Source organism: Diceros bicornis, chromosome 1 (assembly GCF_020826845.1).
Source record: "Diceros bicornis minor isolate mBicDic1 chromosome 1, mDicBic1.mat.cur, whole genome shotgun sequence".
Lineage (NCBI taxonomy): Eukaryota > Metazoa > Chordata > Mammalia > Perissodactyla > Rhinocerotidae > Diceros > Diceros bicornis.
In genome coordinates, this window is record NC_080740.1 from 89,154,443 (window position 1) to 89,167,128 (window position 12,686).

At 54.4% G+C, this 12,686-nt stretch overlaps 1 protein-coding gene across 2 annotated transcripts in view; it reads left to right on the plus strand.

The window, feature by feature from the left end:
* The window catches only part of HRH2 (histamine receptor H2), a 40,063-nt gene that overhangs the window by 21,273 nt on the left and 6,104 nt on the right, over window positions 1–12,686 (plus strand). The window contains exon 3 of one of the 2 annotated variants that reach the window (XR_009220849.1): window positions 2,773–2,913. The exons of the other annotated variant lie outside the window; for it this stretch is intronic. The gene's annotated coding sequence lies outside the window, so the exon portion shown is untranslated. The remainder of the gene's footprint in view (window positions 1–2,772; window positions 2,914–12,686) is intronic. 2 annotated transcript variants of the gene reach the window in all.

Here is a 12,686-nt window from a genome sequence, read left to right on the forward strand (position 1 = left end):
GCACTAGAGGCTCTTCGTGATTTGGTCCCTGACCACCTCCTGCCACCCTCCCCAGGCCCACACCAACCCTCCACCCACTTCTGCCCCTTTCAGACAAACCACTCAGAGTCCGTTCATCCACAGGCACTCACCAAGGATTTGCTATGGTCCAGCACTGCTCAGGGCACAGCACTGAGCAAAGCAGAGGCCGTGCTCCCCCAGGGGTGTTATTCTGGGGTAGTGCTTCTCCAAGTGTGGGCCCCCAGCCAGCAGCAGGCTCCCAGAAGCAAAGCAGCCTGCGTCAGGCCACACGGCCTCATCTGTGGCAGAGCTAGGGTTCCAGCTCAAGCCCATCTGACCCCACAGCCCTGGCTCCTTTCATGATGAAATGCTGCCTGGACTTGAATTTAGCCCAGACTCCGGGCTAGTCCCATAGATAGCAGGTGGGGAAACTAAGGCACAGGGAGGTAAGTGACCTATCTGGGGCTGAGAGTAGACCTGTACCTCTGGACCGCTGCCTGGGGCTCTTGGGTCCTTTTCCCACACACACTCTTGCTCTGGGCAATCTCCCAAGGCAGAGAAAGAATATTCATAAGCAACTGGTGTGTCAACGGTCTCCCCTGGTGGGCATTCCTCATTCCTGCAGAGCCCCCGTGCCTGCGGCACAATACTCTCGGGCGGCTGGAGGTTGGAGTCAGAGCTGGAGAAAGACCCCTGGAGAAGAGGTGCAAAGGGATGCGAGGTGCAAAAGGATACCACAGGATGCCCCCACCCCTGGGGCCAGCTCCTCTCTCCCCTCCGCCCGGGCCCTCTGTCTGCTCTCCCTCCCTTGGCAGCCAGAGAGAGCATTTCCAAACAGAAACGAGATTATGCACCGTCCCTCCTGGTGCTCTTGAGATACAATGCAGAGTTCTTACCCTGACCGCCAAGGCCCTGCGCCCCATGTGCCCTCCCCTCCCCGGGTATCTTCTGACCCTTCTTGCTGCGTTCTGTTTAATGTCTGCTCCCCCACACCATAAGCCCCCCGAGGACAGGCCTGTGTCTCTGCTGTTCACTGCTGTCTCCCTAACACCTACCACTGTGCCTGGCTCAGGACAGGCCTCGTAATATTTGTTGAATGAATGAATGAATGAATGAATGAATACATACTTCGTTCTAGGTCCCCAAGAGCCCTGAGAAGTGAAAAATACTGCCCCCACTTCATAGATCAGGAAACCAAATCTCAAAGAGGAAAGTTCCAGGAACCCAGTGGGGACTCAGAAATTCCTGGTTCCCTTTTCTAAATTGGGTGTCACAATGGGCTTCCCTCTAAATGGCATCGGGGCAGGCCTCACAGCTGAATCCACCACCAGCTCTGAATCACAGTCTCGGGGTGGAAAGAAGGCCTGAGCAGTACCAGCCCCACCCCCTCCCGCTATGTTACAGCCGAGCCCAGAAAGATGAGGCGACTTGTGCCAGCAGCACAGGAAGCGAGCTTCTGAGTTGGGGTTGCAGTCCAGAGTTCCCTATGAGCTGGAGCTGTCCAGTGTATCTCCACAGTGTGGCCTGATTTGGCCAGAGGCTGCGGGCGCAGGGGAGGGCGCTGCTGTATCGGTCGTCTGCTTGCAGTCCGGAGTGAGAGAGCTACGTGACTAATGCGCTCACACTTCTCAAGAAGGAGATGCTGCTCAAAAAAGAAGATTTGCATAACCCTCTTGAGCCCAAACTCGCTTACTTGTATCAGTTGGAGTTCTAAAATAGTCTAACCTTTTGGGACATTGATTCCAGCCTTTCTGAGGGCTCTTTGTGGAGGCGCCCAGAGCAGCTCGCCCCCACTAAGGGGCCGGCTGTCCCCTGCACGTTGCAATCCTGCTGTCCCCTCTGCCCTCTGCCTGGCGGTCACACCACGAGGCCGTTGGGGTGTTCTCTCACCTCGGGCGTGGAGACTGGGGAGCCCGAGTGTGAGTCCCGGCCCCACCCCTGGTCAGGGAGCGGGCGATGTTAGGCAGGTCATGGACAGTCTCTGATAATTATCTGTCACTTGCGGACTTGTAAGAACAGAAGGGGGTGGGGGATACAGGGACTCAGCACCATTCCTGGCACGTGGCAGGTACCATAACAGCCGCAAATTTTTGTTCTTCACCATCATCTCTTTCTCTCTTTCTTTCTTCTCATTTCGTCTCTTTTCTTTTGTTTTCTATCTTTCTTTTATGTAACAGTTTTTTTGAGATATACTTCACGTACTATACGATTCACTCATTTCAAGTGTATAATTCCCTGGTTTTAGCGTATCCACAGAATTGTGCAGCCATCACCACGACCAATTTTAGAACATTTTCATCACCCTCAGAAGAAACCCTGTAGCCTTTAGCCATCACCTCCAATCCCTGATTTCCGCCAGCAACCAGGCAGCCACTGAATCCACTTTCTAGCTCTGTAGATTTGCCTATTCTGGACCTTTCGCGTAGTATGTAGTCTTTTGTGCCTGGCTGTTTCACTTAGTGTAATGTTTTCAAGGTTCTTTCTTTTCTGCCTCTTCTCTCTTTCTTTCTTCCATTCTGTTTTGTTTTCTTTCTCTCCCTCTGTTTCTCCTCCCCATCTCCTTCCACCCGTGATCCCATTTCTCCTTCGCCAAGCCCTTGGGCTTTCCGGCAGCTCTTGGCTGTTTGTAGCCCTGGGTGGGGAGCTGCAGGCCTGAGCTGTGTCCTGGACCACCGGTGCCACTCCCGCCTCCTGCCTGCACTTCCGCACAGCCAACTGCAGAGCAGAGGGGCTACAGCAGGAGTCAATCCTTTTCATCTTCTGTCTCTTCAGAGAGTTTGGGGAGTGAGAGCCCCTCCCACCCCCGGCGAGGAAGTCGGGGGAAAGAGAGCAGAGGGAGAGGAGGTGGGAAGCCTTTTACAGCCTCAAAAGTCAAGGAGACTAAATCGTCGCCCCCCAGGAGTCACCTGAAAGGTAGAGAACTCTCATTCCCCCCCCCCGGTGGTTGGGCCTTGAAGCCGGCTGGAGGCCCCGCATGTGCCCAGCACCCCTCCTTCCCTCTGGCTCCTCACAGTCTCCTGCCCTGCTGTTTCCCCGCCTTCGCTTCCGGCTCCTTCTGATGCACACCTGACGGGGCCGCCATGAGGCTGCCTCCGCAGGAGCTGTGATGGGGAGGGGAGGGGAGCTATGCCTTCAGGGCCACTGCTGGTAGCTTTGTGCCCAGAAGAAGTGGGCTCTGGGTGAACAACGTAGGAGATGGCCCCTTCTCTGGGGACCTGGCCCCAGGGCACGGCAAGCAGAAGGAGGTCTGGATGTCAGCCCTGAGGCCCTTCTGCAGGGAACAGCTTGCGTGCCCACAGGGAGGCCCTGAAGACCTCCCAGACCCCATAGGAGAGGGCATGGTGTAGGGCAGAGTCCGCAAACCTTTTCTGCAAAGGGCCAGATGGTAAATATTTTAGGCTTTGCAGCCCACCATGCATTCTCTGTTGCAACTACTCAGTCCTGCTGTTACAGCCCAAAAGCAGCCATAGACATACGTAAACAGATGGGGGTGGCTGTGTTCCAGTAAAACTTTATTTATGGACACCAAAATGTGAATTCCATATCATTTTCACCAGTCACAAAATGTTATTCTTCTGGTTATTATTTTTCCAACTATTTCAACAAAAACAGGTTTGGGGCTGGATTTGGTCCACAGGCTATAGTCTTCCATCACTTTGGGTAGGTGGCTTGCCCTTTCTGAACCTCAGCTAGCTCATCTGAAAAATGTGGATAAAAATGCCTCCCTGTGAGGATGACGATGAGGCTTAGCACCAATTGATGCAAAGCGCCTGGCACAGAGTAGATGCTTGTAAGTGGTAGTTTTCCTTTTCTTTTTTTTTTCTCCTCATGGCCCCTCTGCAAAAGAGCAGCTGAAGAGCTCAGGGAGGGCCTTGTGGCCTCGTGTTGCCGCTGTGCCACTGAATTGCTCACGTCGGGCCCTGACCCTGAGCCTCGCCTCATCTGAAAGTGGGCGCCATGGAGCAGTCTCAAGGGGCGATTCCAGCACTAAGTACACATAAATACTTAACACGGGAAAGGAATTATGCCAGACCCCCAACTTAGTTTGTGTCAAGAATCTTCTGGCAAGGACGGTGAGGAGCATGATTTTCATACTAATGAGTCGCTCTGAGTGTGGAGGCAAGTTTGATAAAATGTGTCCTTGTCACAACCTGAGCTTCGAGTATAGGGTCCAGGGGCAGGTAGGGGTGCAGGCTGGGTGCAAGACGGGAATGCCAAGAGAGCCCTGGCCTTGCTGGCGGGGGACCTGGGTTTCTCTCTGCCTCTGCCACTGACTGGCTGTGTGGCCTTGAGAAGATCACGTCCTTCTCTGAGCCCCAGTTTTCTCATCTGTCAAAGACAGCTAAGCCTTCTGGTGGCTGCCACTGCTCCTGAAGAAATGACAGTGAGTCACAGGGCTCTCTGCCCTGGGGTGACACTGGTGTTTATTAAACCCATAAGACCTGTTTGTGGCAGTGTCAGGGGACAGGGATGGGGTGTGTCTGAGACCTGCTGGGCATTGCAGGGTGTCCACAGCCCCTGAGGCTCTTCTGGGGCATGAGGACCACTCCCTTCCAGCCCAGAGATGGACTGGAACCAACTGCAGTTGTCCCAACTGCCAAAAAGTGGCAGGTGGCTCTACAAAGCCTCGGTGGATCTGCTTCTCCATGTCTGACTCTGCAGAAGGTTGCAGCGTGCAGGGAGGGCCTGTGGACGAGACTCAGGCCTTCCTGATTCCAGAACTGAGCATGTGCCACTGTCACCCAGGGAAGACATTCAGAGTGGGTGGCAGGGCAGTCCCAGGTGCCCGGAGGATTCAGGGAACTTCCCCTTTCCACACTGACTTGGGAGACATAGAATATTGGTGAATACTTACATTTTGTTGAAATGGAACATTAAAATTGAAAGTCAGAGAGAAAGCCCATTCCTCCTGCCGTCTTGCGCAATCCCAGAAATCACGGCTCTGTGCTCCCTTCCCGTCTGTCACGAGCGGGTGTGGCCTTAACGTCACGGCAACAGGAGGCACCACACTTGCGTTCCTCTGCCAGCCACGTGTCTCCCTTTTTAGGGCTGCCGAGTCGTGCTGATTCGTTCGTTCCCTCACCCTTAGCACCCATTCCTGGCGAGGTGTTTGTGGCGGGACGGGGTTCATAACGGAGGCGCCAGACGAGCAGGGAGGGGTACAAACACGTGTGAGGCGAGCTTGGAGCTCGGACCTGGGGCCCCGCCTGGGCTTCAGGGAAAGCCTCCTGGAAGGGGTGAGATCTCGGCTGACTCCTGAAGGACAACAGGAATTTTCTAAGCTGAGGGGCAGAGGTTCAAGGCGCCATTCCAGGCAAAGGAGCAGCGTGTGAGGAGGCTGGGGTGGGCAGGGGGCGCTCATAGGCAGTGGGAAGCCAGTTAGTGCGGTGGTCTGTTGAGAGAGCTCTGAAGGCTGACCTCCCCGTGTTGCTGGCCAAGGGGACCTTGGGCAAGTCTCTCCTTCTCTAAAACTCTTTGTCCCCATCTGAAAAGTGGGGCTGGTCATTACAGCACCTCCCTCCCAGAGCTGGGGAAAGGACCGAGGGCATTAATGCCTGTGCCTGGGACAGAAGCTTAGAGCAGAGCCCTGAGTCCACCCAGGTGTAAGAGTCTTTGTTTCATTCTGCTCGGGGCACCCACGGGCCACCATTCCAATGATGCTGGAAAAACGTTCCAGATCAGGGGAGCTCAATCACTTCCAGCTATAAACATGGGGACTTTGGAAGTTGAACGCAGTCAATACAAGATCCTCTCCCCTCCCCACCTCTTTCCCTCCAGGACAAGCTAAGTTCCCAGAGACTGTCTGGCATCCTCTGGATCACTCCAGACCTGTTGGGCCAGCTTCCCCATCCAAGGCGCCCGTGCCATGCTGGGCCCAGGGGACATAGCTGGCCTGCTCCTAGGCCCTCCCTGGCCCTGCCGAGGACCAGCCACATCCTCCTCTGGGCCTTGGCTCTGCTGCAGGCCCCCAGCCCCTCTGGGACACCTCCAGCAGGCAAGCCCCAAGGCCCAGCCACATGCTGGGTTCACTGTAGGTGCAGGGAGGTTTTAGGGACCTCCTGAACCCTCTGTGGGAGCAGAGGAATTGGGGTGCAGCAGCTACATGGAGGCTTCTCACTGCGAAGTCGGCGGGGGTCCCTCCCTTGTTCCGGCTCCCAGCTGGGAAGTAGGGCACGAGGCCCTGTGCTTCAGGCCCCACGATAACCCTCCAGTGGCCCCCACCTCCCCTCCAATCAGGGTTTTGACCCCAAAGGAAGGGGGTGGGGCGGGGCACCTATCCCTCAGCCTCCTGCCCCAGCCCGTGGCCGTTCCGCTTCCTCTCTGGGTGGTGGGGAGCTGCTCTCACAGGCTCTGGAAAACCAAAGGCCCTTGGCCTTTCTCACCACTGTGTCTGTTTGGGGCTTAAGATGTGGTCTCTGCCCTCACCTGCAGTTGCTGCCTGAACGGTGGGGGCGGCACTGGCGATGGGACAAGCAGGAGTGAGAGGCCACGGCAACCCCTTGACATCTAAAACAGTGTCCTATCCCTCCCCCCCGAGATGTACTACACGCCTGGCACCTTGGCCGGCATTCAACAGCCATTCCCTGGTGAGGGTAGCTGACCACTGCTCTGGGAGTGCCCGCGACGGGAGCTCAGGTGCCGCCTGGGAGCTGGAGGACCTTGGGCACATCACCTGGCCTCACCATGCCACGGTTTCTTCCTCTGCAAAGTGGTGTGTTACTAGCACCCACCTCCAAAGGTTGAGTAAGGATTCCAGGAAAGAATCACTATGGAGGCCCGAGATCAGCATCTGGCACGGGGGGCCCGCTGCACTCCAGCCCACAGCAAGTCACTGGCGGGAAGCGGGTGCGTGAGGAGCCTCGTGACTGACTGAAATCTGTCCTGATTATTGCCCTTTGTTGTTGTCTCCACATTTTTTGCTATTATAAGCAACCCTGTGATGAACATCTCCATGCAGAGAACATCTTGTTTCTTTCAGATTATTTCCCTAGAAGCTGAATTTCTGGAAATAATTACTGGTCAAAGGGGAGGGTATTTTGGGCCTTTTGTAATACTTTGCCTAATTGTTTTCTAGCCAGACTGCACGGGCTTCACTGCCACCAGCCACATCTGAGGTATCACTTCCTCCAAGCCGCATACGGGGAGGGTCCTGGAAGTGTCGTGAGGGGGTTGACGAGGGCAGGGGGTGTAGATGGCAAGGAGAAGGGTCACCTGCATTTAAGGATGGGCCGAGGGCCAGGGAGGAGGGGAGAAGGGACTATGAAGGGACTGAGGAGGAACCATCAGAAGGGGAGACCCTGTCTGCCTCCAAGGCCTGAGCCCTTCAGAGACTAGACAGCAAGGGAGTCTAATTGAAGAGACCAGCCTGGTGAGGCAGGGAGCCGAGGCCAGGGTGCAGCGCTCCACGGCGTGGATGACGTGGGGCAAATGGGGGGCCTCCCTGAGCCTCAGTCCCGTCCGTGAAATGGGCGTGACACTTCGCCTGCCTCTGAGGGGTGGGTTGGAGTGAATGACAGGAAATGACTTCCAGCACTTCTTGGGGCCCGCGGGTTCTTCCCTTGAGCCCCTGCTGCCATGAGTGGGCAGAGGCTTTGGGGTTCCTTCAGTTTTAACAAACATTCCACAGTTTCAAGGAGAGGATTGAGCTCCAGCCAGTCTCACATGGGGCTTCCTGGAGGGTTCGAGCAGTGGGGCAGGGAACACAAGGCTGGGCCTGGGGAGATCTGAGTGCGACCCCAGCTCCACATGTACTGGGCGGGGAGCGGGGCGGCGGCCCCAGCTGTGCAGTGGGGCCACTCTGGGCTCCCTCCAGGCTCTGCAGCTCTGCACTTATTTGCTGTGAGTTCTTGGGCAAGTGACTGAAGCTCTTTTGGCCTAGACCTCCTCATCTGTTAGAAATGAGACTGTAATCCATTTCTTATGTATCCACCCATAATGCATGTTGTGAAAGTTCAGTGTTTAGTGCCCGGCCCTTGAGCGTGCTCATCATTTTATTATTCTGCAGCCCTAGTTCAGCAGCAGGAAGTGGATGACAGGGAGACAGGGGAGGAGTTGAGTGGAAGTGGGGCTCCCCACGCCTTCACTTCTCCTTAAGCCACAAGCCCAGAGTGTTGTAATATACCCAGCTCCCCTTACTGGCTGTGTGACCTTGGGCAAGTTTCCTAACCTCTCTGTGCCTTAGTTTTCTCCTCCATCAGAGGGGGACAATAACAGTACCTACCCCGCGGGTTGGTGTGTGGATTAACTGAGCTGATGCTGACCCAATGCTCTGAGTCGGGCCTGGCATAGAGGAGGAGCTCAGGGGACTGTGCCTGTCCTGTGGTTGCTCTCAGGGCTTGGGGCACAAGCGTTGGACCTAGCAGATGTGGCATGGAGCCCAGTTCCTCTACCCACTGACTATGTGACCCTGGTCAGGTCACTTAACCCCATGGAGGGCTGTGCCCCTCATCTATAAAGACAAGGGTGGTGGTGCCCACCTGGCAGGCCAAGCGCACAGTGAGTGTTTGACGTGATTGTTGGCCAAGAGCCCAAAAAAGGACACTCATGAAAACCGCCCAGACCCGCACCCTGCAGCCTGGGGTCTCCCAGTGGCAGCGCATGCTCCTCACGCGCCACCCCCCACCCTGGGCGCTCTCACTGCAGGGGCAGGGACTCGCCCTGAGCCATGTCGTTGTAAGCTCTTAGAGAAGGGACAGTCCAGGCCACCAGCTGAGACTGTGCCTTGGTCACTTCCTGACTCTCCTCTGCTCCAAGCCTTCAGCAGCACTCCAGTGCCTGCCAGGTCACATGCAGGCTCCTCCACCAAGACCCAACTGTGCCAGCTGCTGAATCCCGTTCTGCCCTCCTCTCCCACTGCATCCCCGGGCACCTTCTTCTCCTGCTGAACTAGATCGTTCCCTGTTCTCAGAGCACAACCCACAGCTCACGCTGCCCCCTGGGCCTGAAGAAACTTGCCCCACCCCAACACCTCAGTTCAATTTCCACTCATCGCCCCAGACCCAACTCAAATGCCACCTGCTCCGCGGAGCCTCCCCTGTTCCCCAGGGCCAGAAATGGCTTCTGTGCCACGCAGTCCTGCCCACACACACCCACACACACTCAGGCACTGGCACACACTCACGCTCTTATGTGCGCACAGACCCACACATATGTGTGTGTTCGCACACATGTACACATGCACACACCCACTCACACCCAGGAGTTACCTGAGCCCTGTGACCCTGCCCTAATCATTGACGTCTTTCGTATTAGCTCTGGGTCCTGTTCTGCTGTCTTCATTTAGTCTGGTCCTCAGGAAGGCACGTACCACAGTGGGAAGGGAGCACACTTGCAAGTCGACAGCTGCGGGTTCCAATTTGAGTTTTGCTACTGAGTGACCCTGGGGCATCACTTACCAGCCCAGAGCCTCGATTTCCTGGTCTGTGAAATGGGAACACCTGTACTTGCCTTATAGCCACTGGGAGGGTTAACTAGAAAAAGGATGCAAAACACCCTGTCAAGACCTAGCATGTGAGCGCTCAGTAAATGCTAGCTCTTGTCAATCATTTATTCATTCACAGATGCCGGCTCCATGCCGGCCCCCACAGGACTGCTAGAGTCACAGCCATCCCCTCCCTCAGTGAGCTCCCAGGCTGGTCACAGGCTGTGACCCACCAGCGTTCAGGGGTGTGTGCCCTGGGAGGTCCCTCATCAAGACCGTTTTTAGCAGCCTGAAGTTCCCTAACCCTCACCATCTATTTCCCTCGTCATGGGGGGAAAAATAAAAAGGGATTAACAGTTTGTGAGTATAACCTATTGATCTCAACTAAGTCCCAGGGAGCTCTGGGGGTGCCTTTCCTGGATAAATTTCTCCTTATTTGGCATGAAAATGAACACAGTGTGTTTGCAAGCCTCCTACAGGAAGTCTCTGCCCAGCGTGCTCTGGACGCTGCTCCTAAAGGGCAGAAAGAGGCCTCCGCCCATGGGCTTGCGATGGCACGATGTCCCTGCCCGTTGTCCTGCCCTGGCCTCTGCCCTTCAAAACGGATGCTGGCGCAGCAAACTCTCATGTTTGCTTCCAGAAGATTACGAGAAGGCTGTGAAAAAATAATTTCTTTCACAACAGTGGCCTGAAGTTTGGTCATTTCAGCATATTGGGTTGGTTTGTGGTAGGAAAGCAAGGTGTCTGGAGAAAATGCTCTGATTGGCTCTGGGTTACTTGGTGTCCTGAAGCGTCCACCTCATAGCTGATTTTAGGACAACCAGAAATTAATCTGGCCTGGAAAAGAAAATCAGGGTCACCCCTGATTTCGGCAAAAGCTCAAGGCCAGGGGAAAGAGCTCTGATTTGTTGTGGCCAGCTTCCAGGACATGAGAGAGCCACTTCCCCTTTCTGATGTCCTCCACTTCCTCTTTCTGATGTCCTCCACTTCTGTTTCCTCATAAAGGAGAGGAATCACCAGGATGTAGGTGATACTGACCCTCTGGGGGTGGCCGTTCTCTCGTGTTGTTGGGTACAGGAGAGCAAGGGCCTGGGTTCAGGGATCAGCCCAGACCCTCAACACACAGTCCTCCAACCACCAGTTCTCGGTGACCCTCAGGGGCAAAGCAGCTAATGCTGTACCCATTGCAGGAAACAAAAGAGGAGGAGGAAGAGGAGAATTTCTTGGAATTTCAAAACATTTCACTTCTCCCATCTCATCTCACGGCTTCAACAGCCCTTCACTGGGATTGTGTCCATTTTACGATGGAGAGCGACTTGAGAAAGGAGATGAAGTTGCCTGAGACCCGACAGCAGGGGAGTGAGGAAGGCTCAAGCTGGACTCAGGACTCCTGATTCCAAATCTCATACTTTCTCCCAATCGTCCCAGCACATGGCTGGTGCCCAGAAGGTGCTGGTGCCCAGAAATGGTAAACATCCCTCCCTGTCTCTCCCAGGTCCCTGCCCACAAGGCTCTTCCAGGCTAGCAGCAGCGGGAAGGTAGATATAGACATGAAGCCGCCATGAGACACAGCACATAGAGTCAAGGGCTGCCAAGGAGCCACGGGAAGCTTCTGCTTCTGTCGATCTGTGAATTGGGGAAGTCAGAAGACGGGAGAATCACTATCTGAACTGAGATCTGTTGGGGTTTTCATTCATCAGTTCACACATGTGATTGAACACCTACTGTAAGCTTGGACAGTGGCGTGGAAGATGAAAAACCCAAGGGCTGGCTGCCTTTGGCCTGGGAGATGGACAAACTGACGGTGAACCCAAGGAGGTAAGTCTCTCAGCAGAGGAGCCGTAGGAGCCAAGTGGAATCAGTAATCCTGGGTGACCTCAGAGACAGCTTCCCAGAGGAGGTGATGCCTGCACAGAATCTTGAAACAGAAGTAGAAGTTGAACAGCAAAGAGGAAAATAAAGGACTTTCAAGCAATGGAAACAATATGTGCAAAGGCATGGATACAAGAAACAGCAGAGTAACGTGTGCATGTGGCTGTTCCAAGTGATGATGTGCACTATAAGCAGTCTAGAATAATGGAAAAGGGCACTGACATTCATTATCTGTAGTCCTTACCGTAGTCCTGTGAGGTTGTTATTATTAACTTATTTCACAGATGAGAAAACTGAAGTTCAGAGAGGACCTGAGCGAGGCTTCTCATACAGAGTAGCACTGAAACTGGGTCCTGACCCCTGGTGACTGAACGTAGTATAACACCTTCAATGTGAAAAGATGAGATTCAGATTCAAAGAACATTTAGTTAGGAATATTATTAATCAGGACACTGTTAACTGCCCGTAGCAGAAACTCAGTTAAAAGAGACTGGGGTTGCTGGCGGCAAGGAGTTGGATCATAGAACTGAAGAGACCAAGAGTAGCTTCAAGCATGCCTGGATCCAAATGCTCAAATGTCGTCAGAAATCTTTCTCCAGCGTTCAGCTCAGTCTCACACAGTGTTGACCTCAGTCTCAGTCAGAGGCTCCCATGTGCCCCAGCAGCTCCAAGCTGACACCTCACGCTAGCAGCCCAGTGGAACAGAGGTCCCTTTCCTGCTGTCCAACACGAAGTTTCCTTGGCTGGATCGGGTGGTGCGTCTGCCTCTGTACCCGGACCTGGAGCCACGGCAAAGAGTAAGCGGTCATCCCACCTCACCCACACGGGCAAAGAGGAGGAAGCCTGGACCCCAAAGAAGAGCCAAGGTGCTGGTACCGAGAGAAGGGGAACTGGACACGGGGAGGTGGAAGGGCAGGTGTTCCCCACGAGGACAGACACCGCATCATGTGCTCTCCTGGAACCCCGTTAACATCCCTCCCTCCCCATGTCAGGGCTCGGGCAGACGCGGGCCGTGGGGCCACAACGGGGATCAAGGATGTGAAACCTGCCGGTATCTCTAGACGTGTGTAATGTAATGGAGTCTCCACAGCGTGGGAACCCAGCTTTGTGTCTCATCCCAACTTACATTTGGCGTGGAAGGCAACAAAGTACAGGAGGGCTGCATGCCCCTGGACATTATTAAGTTAAACGTGCAGGGTAACATTTTTATAAGAAGGTAGAAATTCCATGTGGGGAGGAAGAAAGAGAATGAGAAAAAAGGGACGTTTAAAACAAAGCAAGAAAAGACAAAGGGAATTTTAGAAAAGGTGGGGCAAAAATAAAACACAAAATCACATTGAAGAGATTAGTCAAATATATCAGTAATCTCTGTCCATGTAAATGGAACAAACTG